An 11,341-nucleotide genomic window follows, 5' to 3' on the forward strand; every position below is an offset into this window, starting at 1 on the left:
GTGTATAAACAAAATGCAATCATGATGATACAAACTTACAATTTTTTTTTGTCAAAGCAAATGAAATAATGAATACATTTGATGAAGAATATAAAGTACAGTTCTGCAAGTGCAAATTCATAAATCATCCTTAAAACTACAATAGGCCATACTGATAGAAATTGTAATTTATTTAAGTCATGTCGAAGCAAATGAAATTATAACATGAAGGTTGAGGATTATATATATATAACTGCAATATTGATATGTACATGTACATTCACAAAAAGGAATACGACACTTCTCTAAAGGTCTCCTTCAAACTCCAAACTCACAACTTTGTCAAATGGACTTCTGAGCCCCGTGTTAATTCTATCGCTGCCTTCATATCTTGGCTGTACATTCCATATACCTCAGCTGCTGCATGCTCAAGGGCAAAGCGACGTCGTGGGGAAATGGGAAGAATGTTCTTCCTGTTGCCAAACACATTCTTGCCCATCAATTCCTCCCTTTTATATATATTTCTGTTTCTAGAATCCATACAAACAAAATTGGCTTTTGAACAGGTTTTTAGAGAGGTTTTGTTCCAGGCTCAGCAATCATCTACAAACGATCTATTTTTTTGGATTTCATGTCAACTATGAAACTTTCTTTCCCTCCGGTTGGCACTGCTTTCAGATTTCCCCCCACTATTGCTTCGGAAAGAATTTTCAGAGAAACTTCAAAATCGGTAAACTTCCCATCTAGAGAATTTTTAGGGCCGCTTTCTGAATTCTCCATCTCACTGGTGACTGTTCTGGATAAAGTCTCGTTGATTCTTACAGTAGAGTTGGTGTCGGGAAGAAGACGCTGCAATGCTGAGTCACTGTCAATCAGTTTGAAGTTTGACTTCATTTCATTACCTGGAAGAAGCTCTTGAAGAGAGGATCTGGAGTCCAAAAAGTCAAAGTTTACCGTTGGTGGATCCTTATCGTCTCTAACCAGGTCAGACGAGGTTGAGTATCCTCTTCTCTCTCTTAACGGAGGTGTGCTGGATTGCACGTTCCTGGATGTTGTTGGCAGTGGAGGAAAATTAGACTCGTTTGTAACATCTAGGATACATGTAGTTGTTCCTTGACTTGAAGGAGGACGAAATGAGTTGGTGTCCATGTACCAATCCCTCAGAAGGGACAGACTGGATTTTTTCAGAAGACGAGTTCCTTGGCTTGAAGGTACGGTTTAAAATACCGATGGCGGAATCAAAAATGCCATTTACTGCAGGATAAAAGGATCTGACTGCTTGTTCTTTTATAGTGGCAGTTGCTTGCATTGTGATTGGACAGGAAAAGCTATAATTTTGGGCACAATTGATTCCTCAAAAGTGTCATGAACGTAGAAGAGATTATCTTTGTCATGGAGATGCATGTAGTAATCTCGGTTTAATATCATATCGATACAAGTCCATTATCTTAAGTCTGTGGCCAACGACTCGTTTTTCTGAATAGCAAGCGAAAACGAGTTGAATAAGTAGCTGCCATCTCAAGTTGTTTATACTGCAAGATAATCTGACTTTGGGCCTCTTAGGCCACTTGCTACATTATCCTTTACGAAAGCCCCCGTAGCCGATACATTGCAGGTTCCAGTAAATGTTCAACCAAGTCTCTTTCGTTACTTCTCACTAAAATATTGACAGTAGTGAAGGAATAACTTCAAGAGTACTGTACAACTATATATTCAAGAAGTGGTGTAAATCAGATGTGGATACTAAAAAATTCTAAAGAACTTTTGGACAATTTGAAATCACAAGACTTTACAAAAATCAACAGCATAAAAACTTACGACTTTTCAACTGTTCTTGTCAGAATGGATTAAATGAATCAGATCTATGTTAAAGTCACGTATTAAAAGATTGAGGGGCAAAGTGAAAACCATCTATCCTTCTGTGTTCAATAAACCAGAAGTGAAAAAAGAATTAGATAGATTACACGATCAGTACGTACTGGTTCCTGCCGACAAAGCAGGTAACAACATTGTCTTCGTTTGTAAGGCTCATTATATTAATTGCATTTTAGAAGAACTTGGATATTTTACTTGAAAAAGACACAAATGGTAATCTAACAACCAAGCAATATGATAAACTTGATGACTTTAACTTTTCTATCGTCAACTTCCCTTACTTATGCAGCAATATACCTTCATCACCTGCATACGGAGTATTTATATCTCAGTTGATTCGATACGCAAGAGCATGCTCTACGTATGAACAATTTCTTAAACGAGGTAAATTATTGACAAGCAAGTTGATGAAACAAGAATATCAACAGTCTCGTTTAAAGTCATCATTTCGTAAATTCTATGGTCGATACAATGACCTTGTCAGCAAATACAATTTATCATTGAATGAAATGCTGACTGACGTTTTTCATACCAATTGTTAGTCCATTATTTATACACTGAATTGACTACGGATTTTTTCCGTGATTTCCAGTTTATGACAATGAGCACACGGCGGGTGTGACCGGTCAGCAGGGGATGCTCACTCCTCCATGGCACCTGATCCCACCTCTGATGTTTCGGAGGTCCGTGTTTGCTCTGCTCTTATTTTGTATATTTGTTTAATGGACGTTGAGATTGAATACTGTTCGTTATTTCCATATCCTTAGTATAAATTGCATTTTAGAAGAACTTGGATTTAATTCTACAAATGGTAATCCTACTTATACATATACCACTCTTTCTAAGGAAGAAATTCTTCAAAATCACCTGTCAGTTTTGAATACTTTTAATACCGGTATTCCACAGAGCCAAAATGAATTTGAACTACCTTATATATATTGGATTCCAAAACTTCATAAGAATCCTTACAAACAAAGATACATTGCAGGTTCCAGTAAATGTTCAACCAAGCCTCTTTCGTTACTTCTCACTAAAATATTGACAGTAGTGAAGGAAAAACTTCAAGAGTACTGTACAACTATATATTCAAGAAGTGGTGTAAATCAGATGTGGATACTTAAAAATTCTAAAGAACTTTTGGACAATTTGAAATCACAAGACTTTACAAAAATCAACAGCATAAAAACTTACGATTTTTCAACTTTATACACAACAATTCCGCAAGACAAATTAAAATCCAGGCTTTTTGATATCATTGACAGCTTCTTCCTTCATAAAATATTGTACATTATATACATAATATAAAAAAACTAAGGTAATCAAATTTAAGTTTTCCCGTTCAAATAACATTAAAGATTGAGTAAAATTTAGAATTTAAATTTAGAAAATTGAGTATTTTCATGTAATTCAATTTGAAATCATATGAAAAGTAGATTGGATACCTATATTACATTTGATATTAATTGAAAGAAGAGGCCATGAACATACTAATTACTGTTGTTTTTAAGAGACTGTAGAAGGATATGGAAATAACGAAAAGTATTCAATCTCAAAGTCCATTAAACAAATATACAAAATAAGAGCAGAGCAAACACGCGGACCTCCGAAACATCAGAGGTGGGATCAGGTACCATGGAGGAGTGAGCATCCCCTGCCGACCGGTCACACCCGCCGTGTGCTCGTTGTCATAATCAAGAAATAACGGAAAAAATCCGTGGTCAATTCAGTGTATAAATAATGGACTAACAATTAGTATGAAAAACGTCAGTCAGCATTTCATTCAATGATAAATTGTATTTGCTGACAAGGTCATTGTATCGACCATAGAATTTACGAAATGATGACTTTAAACGAGACTATTGATATTCTTGTTTCATCAACTTGCTTGTCAATAATTTACCTTGTTTAAAAGTATACACGCTATAACTTGCGCCAGTTAAAATACGATTGGAAATTGATATAGTTTGTTTATCAATAAAAGTTACGAAAATACTGTAAATTACACCATTAAAATTAACCGCGTTACAAAGTTATCAAATTATAATTATTTATTATCCTGCAAGGAAAGAAAAATAGCTATTTTTAAATAAATCCATCACGTGACGGCGTCTCTACTTTTAGATTGATAAACACACGTGGCGTAAAGTAAACAAGGTAGGCCGTTTGAGATACTACTCACTTTTGACGTGGATGGCAAGCGTCTTACTCTTAATGGTACTTATCTTTTAATGTTTTCAGTATCAACCATTTTGTCTGTTATGAATTGTATTGACCTTATATTATAAATTGTTGTCAAAATGCAACATACCTCGTTGTCTGTGATTTCCCGTGGACACGTGTTTCTAAATATAGGCCTACTGTTTACGCACTTCCTTCATCAATAGTCATGAAAAGACTGAATTCTTCATTCCTAGATATGTTTAATTGTTTTTAATTGTTTTGTTATTACAACGACATCTATAATACAAATTTGTGGAAAGTATTATTTTTCATTACACTACATGTGTTTTAAATTATCAATCATTTTGTTTCACACTAAATTTGGTGTTCATATAGCGTATATGACTTTAAGAAATTGTTCATACGTAGAGCATGCTCTTGCGTATCGAATCAACTGAGAAATAAATACTCCGTATGCAGGTGATGAAGGTATATTGCTGCATAAGTAAGGGAAGTTGAAGGCAATCTGGGTACATTTCCTTTGCCAAATACAAAAAAATAAACACAATATGCATGACTGGTTTTCTTAATTTTTCATTGAAAATGACACTTCAAAAAACAGTTTTTCATTTGTTTACCTACAATCTATGCCCCGAAACACCTCATATGCCCGAGCTAAAGTTGTAAAGCACCAATAAAGGAATTAATTTCTCATGTTTGATAAATCTGTAAGCGCCTTTCATTTACTAGATCTTGACCTTAAACATGCTAAAAGGTCTCATTGTGATTGTGCAAAATATTTACACATGGAATTGAATTAATATTTGATAAAATCTAGATGTAATTTTTGTAAGTAATTCTGAAACAAACATAGAAAACGAGATTGGGGTATTAGTAATCTTTAACAACTTAATGTGTTAAATTTTGGGTGTTAATTTCTTGTAAATATATCACTAAAAAGGAATATTTGAAGCAAATATTTCAATATAAGTGTATAATAATGTTTAATCAAATTGTACATACAAAAAATAAACTATGTAATTGCATTAAATAACAAAATTTTCCTAGCGTACTTTAAAATACTTTATCGTACTCTAAAGCACTGTTTAGTAGTATCCGAATTCCTGAGACCAAATTCACAGCACATTTCAGTTCAAATATAGATCTGTTCGAATTGTATTGAAATACACAATACAATAGTGAAATAATACATACTCACGTGCAGAATTTAACAGAGATAAGTGATTTTAGTTCAGATTTTTTGTGCTACCTTATTAAGACATCTCCAGTCTTGACAATGTTAATTGTCCTTGTTTAATTACCACAATTACCCTAGCTTACATACCCATGTTTGTTCTTTAAAACAGTATATTCAAAAGCAAAGTTACATTTTTGCAAATGTAAGGAAAATTGAAATGTGCAGATTTTTGTCATGAATGTTAGATATCCAATTTTCCAATAATGATGATAATTTCCACAATTTTTATGGCCCAACCCCATCAGATCTAAAAAGTAAGAGCCCTTCATGATGCTAAATACAATGTATAAGGAAATTTCTATGCAAGGTCTTAGATTTATCTATATCATTCTCTTTTTCCACAATAAACACAGGAATATCAGGGCTGGGCTGTTCAGTAACAATGTACGGGTCTCTGGCCCACACATCAGCCAGCTTATACTTTCCTTTCAAACCCAAATTTATAATTAATACAGGATCGCCGACCTATATTTTAGATTCTCATACTTTTGCATCATAAATACTCTCATGACAAGTTGCGTTCTTTTCTGCTTCTTGTGAAGCAACTTTTTATGAAAATTTGAGTCTTAACTGCAGTTTCTACACAAAATTATTGAGATTACGTATCTATCTGAAGTATCAAAATTTAAATTGAGAAACGCATCAATTGCAAATCGTGGATGTCTCCCAAACGTGAGGAAGAAAAGGAAATAACCAATACTCTCATGTTTTGTTGCATTGTATGCATAAATTAGTGTACTTACAAAGGATTTCCAATCAACCTTCTGTTTGTTGTCTAGGGCACCAAGCATTTAGATAAAGAGTCTGGTTAAACCTCTCGACCATACTGATCCCCATGAGGTGCTAATTAGGAGTAGTTCTGTTTGGCGCCATTTGTCACTTGCTGTCGCCTTCAACTCGACATTTAGATATATCGACGACGTATTGTCAATTAATAATGATAATTTCCATTCCTACGTCGACACGATATATCCTGGTGAGCTTGAGATAAAAGATACCACAGAGTCCAACACATCTGCTTCATACTTGGATATTTTACTTGAAAAAGACACAAATAGTAATCTAACAACCAAGCTATATGATAAACGTGATGACTTTAACTTTTCTATCGTCAACTTCCCTTACTTATGCAGCAATATACCTTCATCACCTGCATACGGAGTATTTATATCTCAGTTGATTCGATACGCAAGAGCATGCTCTACGTATGAACAATTTCTTAAACGAGGTAAATTATTGACAAGCAAGTTGATGAAACAAGAATATCAACAGTCTCGTTTAAAGTCATCATTTCGTAAATTCTATGGTCGATACAATGACCTTGTCAGCAAATACAATTTATCATTGAATGAAATGCTGACTGACGTTTTTCATACCAATTGTTAGTCCATTATTTATACACTGAATTGACTACGGATTTTTTCCGTGATTTCCAGTTTATGACAATGAGCACACGGCGGGTGTGACCGGTCAGCAGGGGATGCTCACTCCTCCATGGCACCTGATCCCACCTCTGATGTTTCGGAGGTCCGTGTTTGCTCTGCTCTTATTTTGTATATTTGTTTAATGGACGTTGAGATTGAATACTGTTCGTTATTTCCATATCCTTATTGTCACAGAGTCATGATTTTGTCAGAATAATGTATATTATAAAGAAAATATGAATTTCAAGTCTGTGTCCAGGTACCCATAAATTAGTTCCCTAGTCGGCGAAAGGAATTACATTGCCTCATATTGTGTTTCCATTTTAATTCATCAATGTTTGTAATTAAAGATAAACTTGATAAAATTAAATGTTGAATATTATATGTATTGATAAATAGAGCCAATTTTCATAACATTTAAAACAATATATAAACCTTAATAACTAGCTAAATGATGTTCATAAAAATGACTTATCAAAATGATAAATGTGAAATATGTTTAAAGTCTTAACTTAAGACACTCATCATAGATGTAAAATAAAAATATGAATATTGATTAAATGTTAAGGGAAGTAACTCAAATTACAGAACATTGCTGGCATTTCTATTTTCTTTCAATATTAGCATTTTCAGCCAAAGTATATGTATGTCATCAGAAATATGGTTTGAAGAATGAATTTTATGTTTAAACCTTATCAACTAAATAAGTTTTTGAGAAAACATATGGTTGAAAATATTATAGACCCTATATATCAACATCCTACATAAAAAATGCATTGAAAAGAGTAAAAACATACAATTGATTTGACAATATTTTCAAGATGGTAGGCAGACTTGATAGATATAATAAGACCTGAACATGTTTGGTATCATAAAACCTGTTTCAAAATTCTTGAGAAATCCTACACAAAAGCCGAAAATATTGCAAAAGTCCATAAGAAAATCAAACCCATTCACTTTCCCCCGCTTGAATTCTTTCTTACCATTTGTTAAATCAAAGCTTAATTCAAATCGTACACAAAAGATAGTCGTAACTATCTTAATGGATACAACATATGTTCTGCAAAACAAGTCAGTTGGTGTACGAGTTGGTTTGCTTCGGTGTAATTCAATGAATATTCTTCATGAGGCGAGATATCATGATAATGGCAAATATCAGGAATATGATTTTGAATCCATTAACGAATGTCCTTAAAGTTACTTGAAAGTATTTGTTAACTATATACATTTTATATTTAAACATCAAAATGAGTTTACTTCCATTATTTTCATTCCCAAAAACTCGCCACTTTGTTCCCCGTGTGTTCACACTCATAGCTCAGACCAGCAGCAATAGCCTGTGGCTATAGATAGCCACCATCTAAAAAAGAACAATTCCAAATAAGGTTAAATAAATTGTTGTATTTATCTTTAAAGGGACCCCCCACCATGACTCTACATGTCCTGGAAAACGTACAGAAAAGACGTTATGCTTATGGGTCACAGTTTGGGACTACGTACATTGTCTCCTCAGACAGCGCTTACAGATCAGCGAAGGCCCTCTTCATCCATGAAAGGCATTTGAACACTATCAAAGCCGGACAAAATTATGTGGTGCTCAAAGTTGTTACACTCCAAGATGGGACAGTAAAGATCGGCCAACAATCAGTTGTAAGTGTCAACTTCCATGATCATACAATGTACAATTGCTAACACAAAACAGAGCTGTCAACCTTTAGGATTTTGGAGTAAGATTTACAAATATTATTTAAATGCACCACACTTAAAATTTCTAAAAATATACTTTTGTTTTTTATTTCTTAACATGAAAATTAAAATCAATGGATTTTCATAACTGGATGTCGATACTTTATACAATTATAATTCAACATCCATTATCCTTACAATGCATACTTGTATATATATTGTCCTTTCACATATAAAAGGCTTAATTTCTTCATGTAAGTGTTTTAAAGTAAACAAAAAGGGAAAATGCACTGACCCATTGCATATTCATTTACAAAACATTTTCAGGGGCGTGGTAGATGATAATGATCAATGTGTATTTAAAACATATAAGATATTTTTGTTATCATTTACATTTATGCTGCAGATTTAAATAAAATAATTTTTAAATCCCTTATTAGTCCAATGTTAGTCAAAAAATCTTAATCAATTTTAAAACACTACTGTAAGTGTTTGAATATAATGCCTCGCTGATGTTAGGGCTTGGTTCATTTAATCATATTTCTATGCTATGCAACTTTCAGTTTCCGCTGTAAAAGACATTTTGAAGAAAGGAGAAAGCAATTCATCAGTCAAGAAAAGAGTTTATTATTCTAATACATGCTCTTCATATCCACAAGAAAACATAAAAAAATATATTGAAGCCATGTTTGCAAAAAAACTTATTGATTTCTGTATAGATATTATAGGTTCAGTACTGTCACGTTCTTGCTACATGTAGCAGTATATATGAAGCTTAGTTGGTAAATTTTTATTTACATTTTAAGCCTAATTGGGGTCAATTCTCTTTTCTATATCATTCATTTTTTAACAGAAATTAAAAAAAAATTATATTCATACAAAATGTTTAGTCTATAGAAGAGTCCTTCTATTGTAGTTCTTTTTTTTATAATTACAGCTTTACAAGTGGCTAAACTTTGGAGTTTGGAAAGAAGTACAGGATATATACTAAGTGGGGAAAGTTTCCAACTTCAGTTTTACTGATACTGACTTAAGATCTCTGTATGGCAATAGATGGGTGACTGATCAGGTCTGTATTCCCTTTCATTCTCAAAAGAATTTAACTTTTAGTGGATTTATTTTTATGTGACAACTCCATATATTCTCTTATTCCTAAAGGTTGTGGATGCCTATAATAAGAAATAAGTGCTTCTGCTAAACAGAAGAGGATTTAAGGATTGTGATGGATACGATGAATCCAGCTGCTGTCACGCCAATATATAACTGGGAGGCCCAGGATCTCTTTGAGGAATGGCGCACGTCAATACAACATGTGGAATTCTGGAGAAAGGGCCCATTGAGCAAAAATAAGGAAGATGAACACTGTAATTACCTGATGATATGGATTGGCGACAAGGGAAGGGATATCTTTTCAACGTGGAGCCTGTCAGAGGAAGATAGTAAGAAATTCTCAGTGATAAAGAAGAAATTTGAAAACAATGTGAAACCGAAGTCAATTCTTTCAATAGCATCATAATATTTAGCATCTTTTAATTATTTCACGACGAGATCGTTTCTCAATTTATGTTTCTATCAGTTTCTGGATTTAAACTCTATAATATCCGGTTTCCTGTCCTGACATATCACACACAATCGGTATTGTATTGTTATTTTCATTAAACAATATCATTTACGTCTCATAAAATTTGTTAATTCAAACATGAATTCAGTGTGTGGACTGTTAATGTTGAATGCATATTACTTTGGTTTTTATTGTGCTATTTTCTACTAAAAAATGAAATCAAATATATCATATATTTTTTTGTTTTTTAAAGTGTGATTCCACGCAAAAGAACTAATCTTTAATGTATGAACATGCATGCGTGCAATAATCCGTAACAAAGAAGAGCAAAGAAATAAAAGATAAAAAAAATTCTAGAGAAAATTCGAGTTTATGGATAGCATGGATCAGATTGGACGTGCCAGGGAAATAGCCAAACGAAGACTAGTGGAACTTGAAGGAAAGGAACAGCAGAGGGAAAGAGAAGCAATGCGAGCATTGGAAAAGAGGAATCGAGAACTAGAAATGGAAGTGAAGAGACATAAAGATAGGGACACTCTCTTCTTGGAAGTGTAAACTTTGTCATAGAGACAATGACCAATATGTAATGTGACTTGGAGTGAAGTGAACACTTACAACACATAGTTGTAACCATTTCTTTTTGTTCTTATATATATTAGTTGATGTGAATTTGTTTGTACATTTTTTAAATAACTAATGTGTTTAAATATTTTACTTGCAAAATGTTAATTCTTATGTATTAATTTTAGGTAATATGTTGATAAGCATTGTAATTTCTTATCATTCTTGACTAATGTGAAATGCACATTACATGTAGATCTTAAGGGAGGGAGAGTGTGATGGTTTTGTCTTATATTTATTTTAGAGTTATTTCCCTTAGCCCGTTCGGGTTGCGTATGTGCGTGTCGGAAATATAGAGCCGGTGGGGTTATTTTGAGTTAACTTGTACTAGAACTGATTAGACGTACTTTTGGGGATCGGGGCCATATTAACTAAAACTAGTGCTAATTGTAACGGGAACCGTTACAGATGTTCCCCAAATGCTCCCCAAATCCCTTTTGATGCCATATTCCCTGTAAGCTTCATTTAATAAGACAACATCTGTGCATTTTTTACTTTAACAACGTTTTCCCAAAAGGATACCAATTATATTCAAATTTTAACATTGCGCGCGTGCTCATGTAAATGCACGTGCGTAATGATCATATAATCTTGTCTACACTTTCTATATATTTAAATATACTTTATATGAAAACATTTAGTCCAAAAGTATTTTAAAAATCACTCATTTAAGTGTATTTTTAATATCACTCGTTCCAAATGCACGCACGTGCGTGCACGTGCATGATGACCATACCCTCTTGTAGAAGGCCCTTATATCTATCTATGTTCTAAATT

This window comes from Saccostrea cucullata, unplaced genomic scaffold (genome assembly GCF_032062105.1).
Source record: "Saccostrea cucullata isolate Sc308-1 unplaced genomic scaffold, CSIRO_AGI_Scuc_v1 ctg2148, whole genome shotgun sequence".
Classification (NCBI taxonomy): Eukaryota; Metazoa; Mollusca; class Bivalvia; order Ostreida; family Ostreidae; genus Saccostrea; species Saccostrea cuccullata.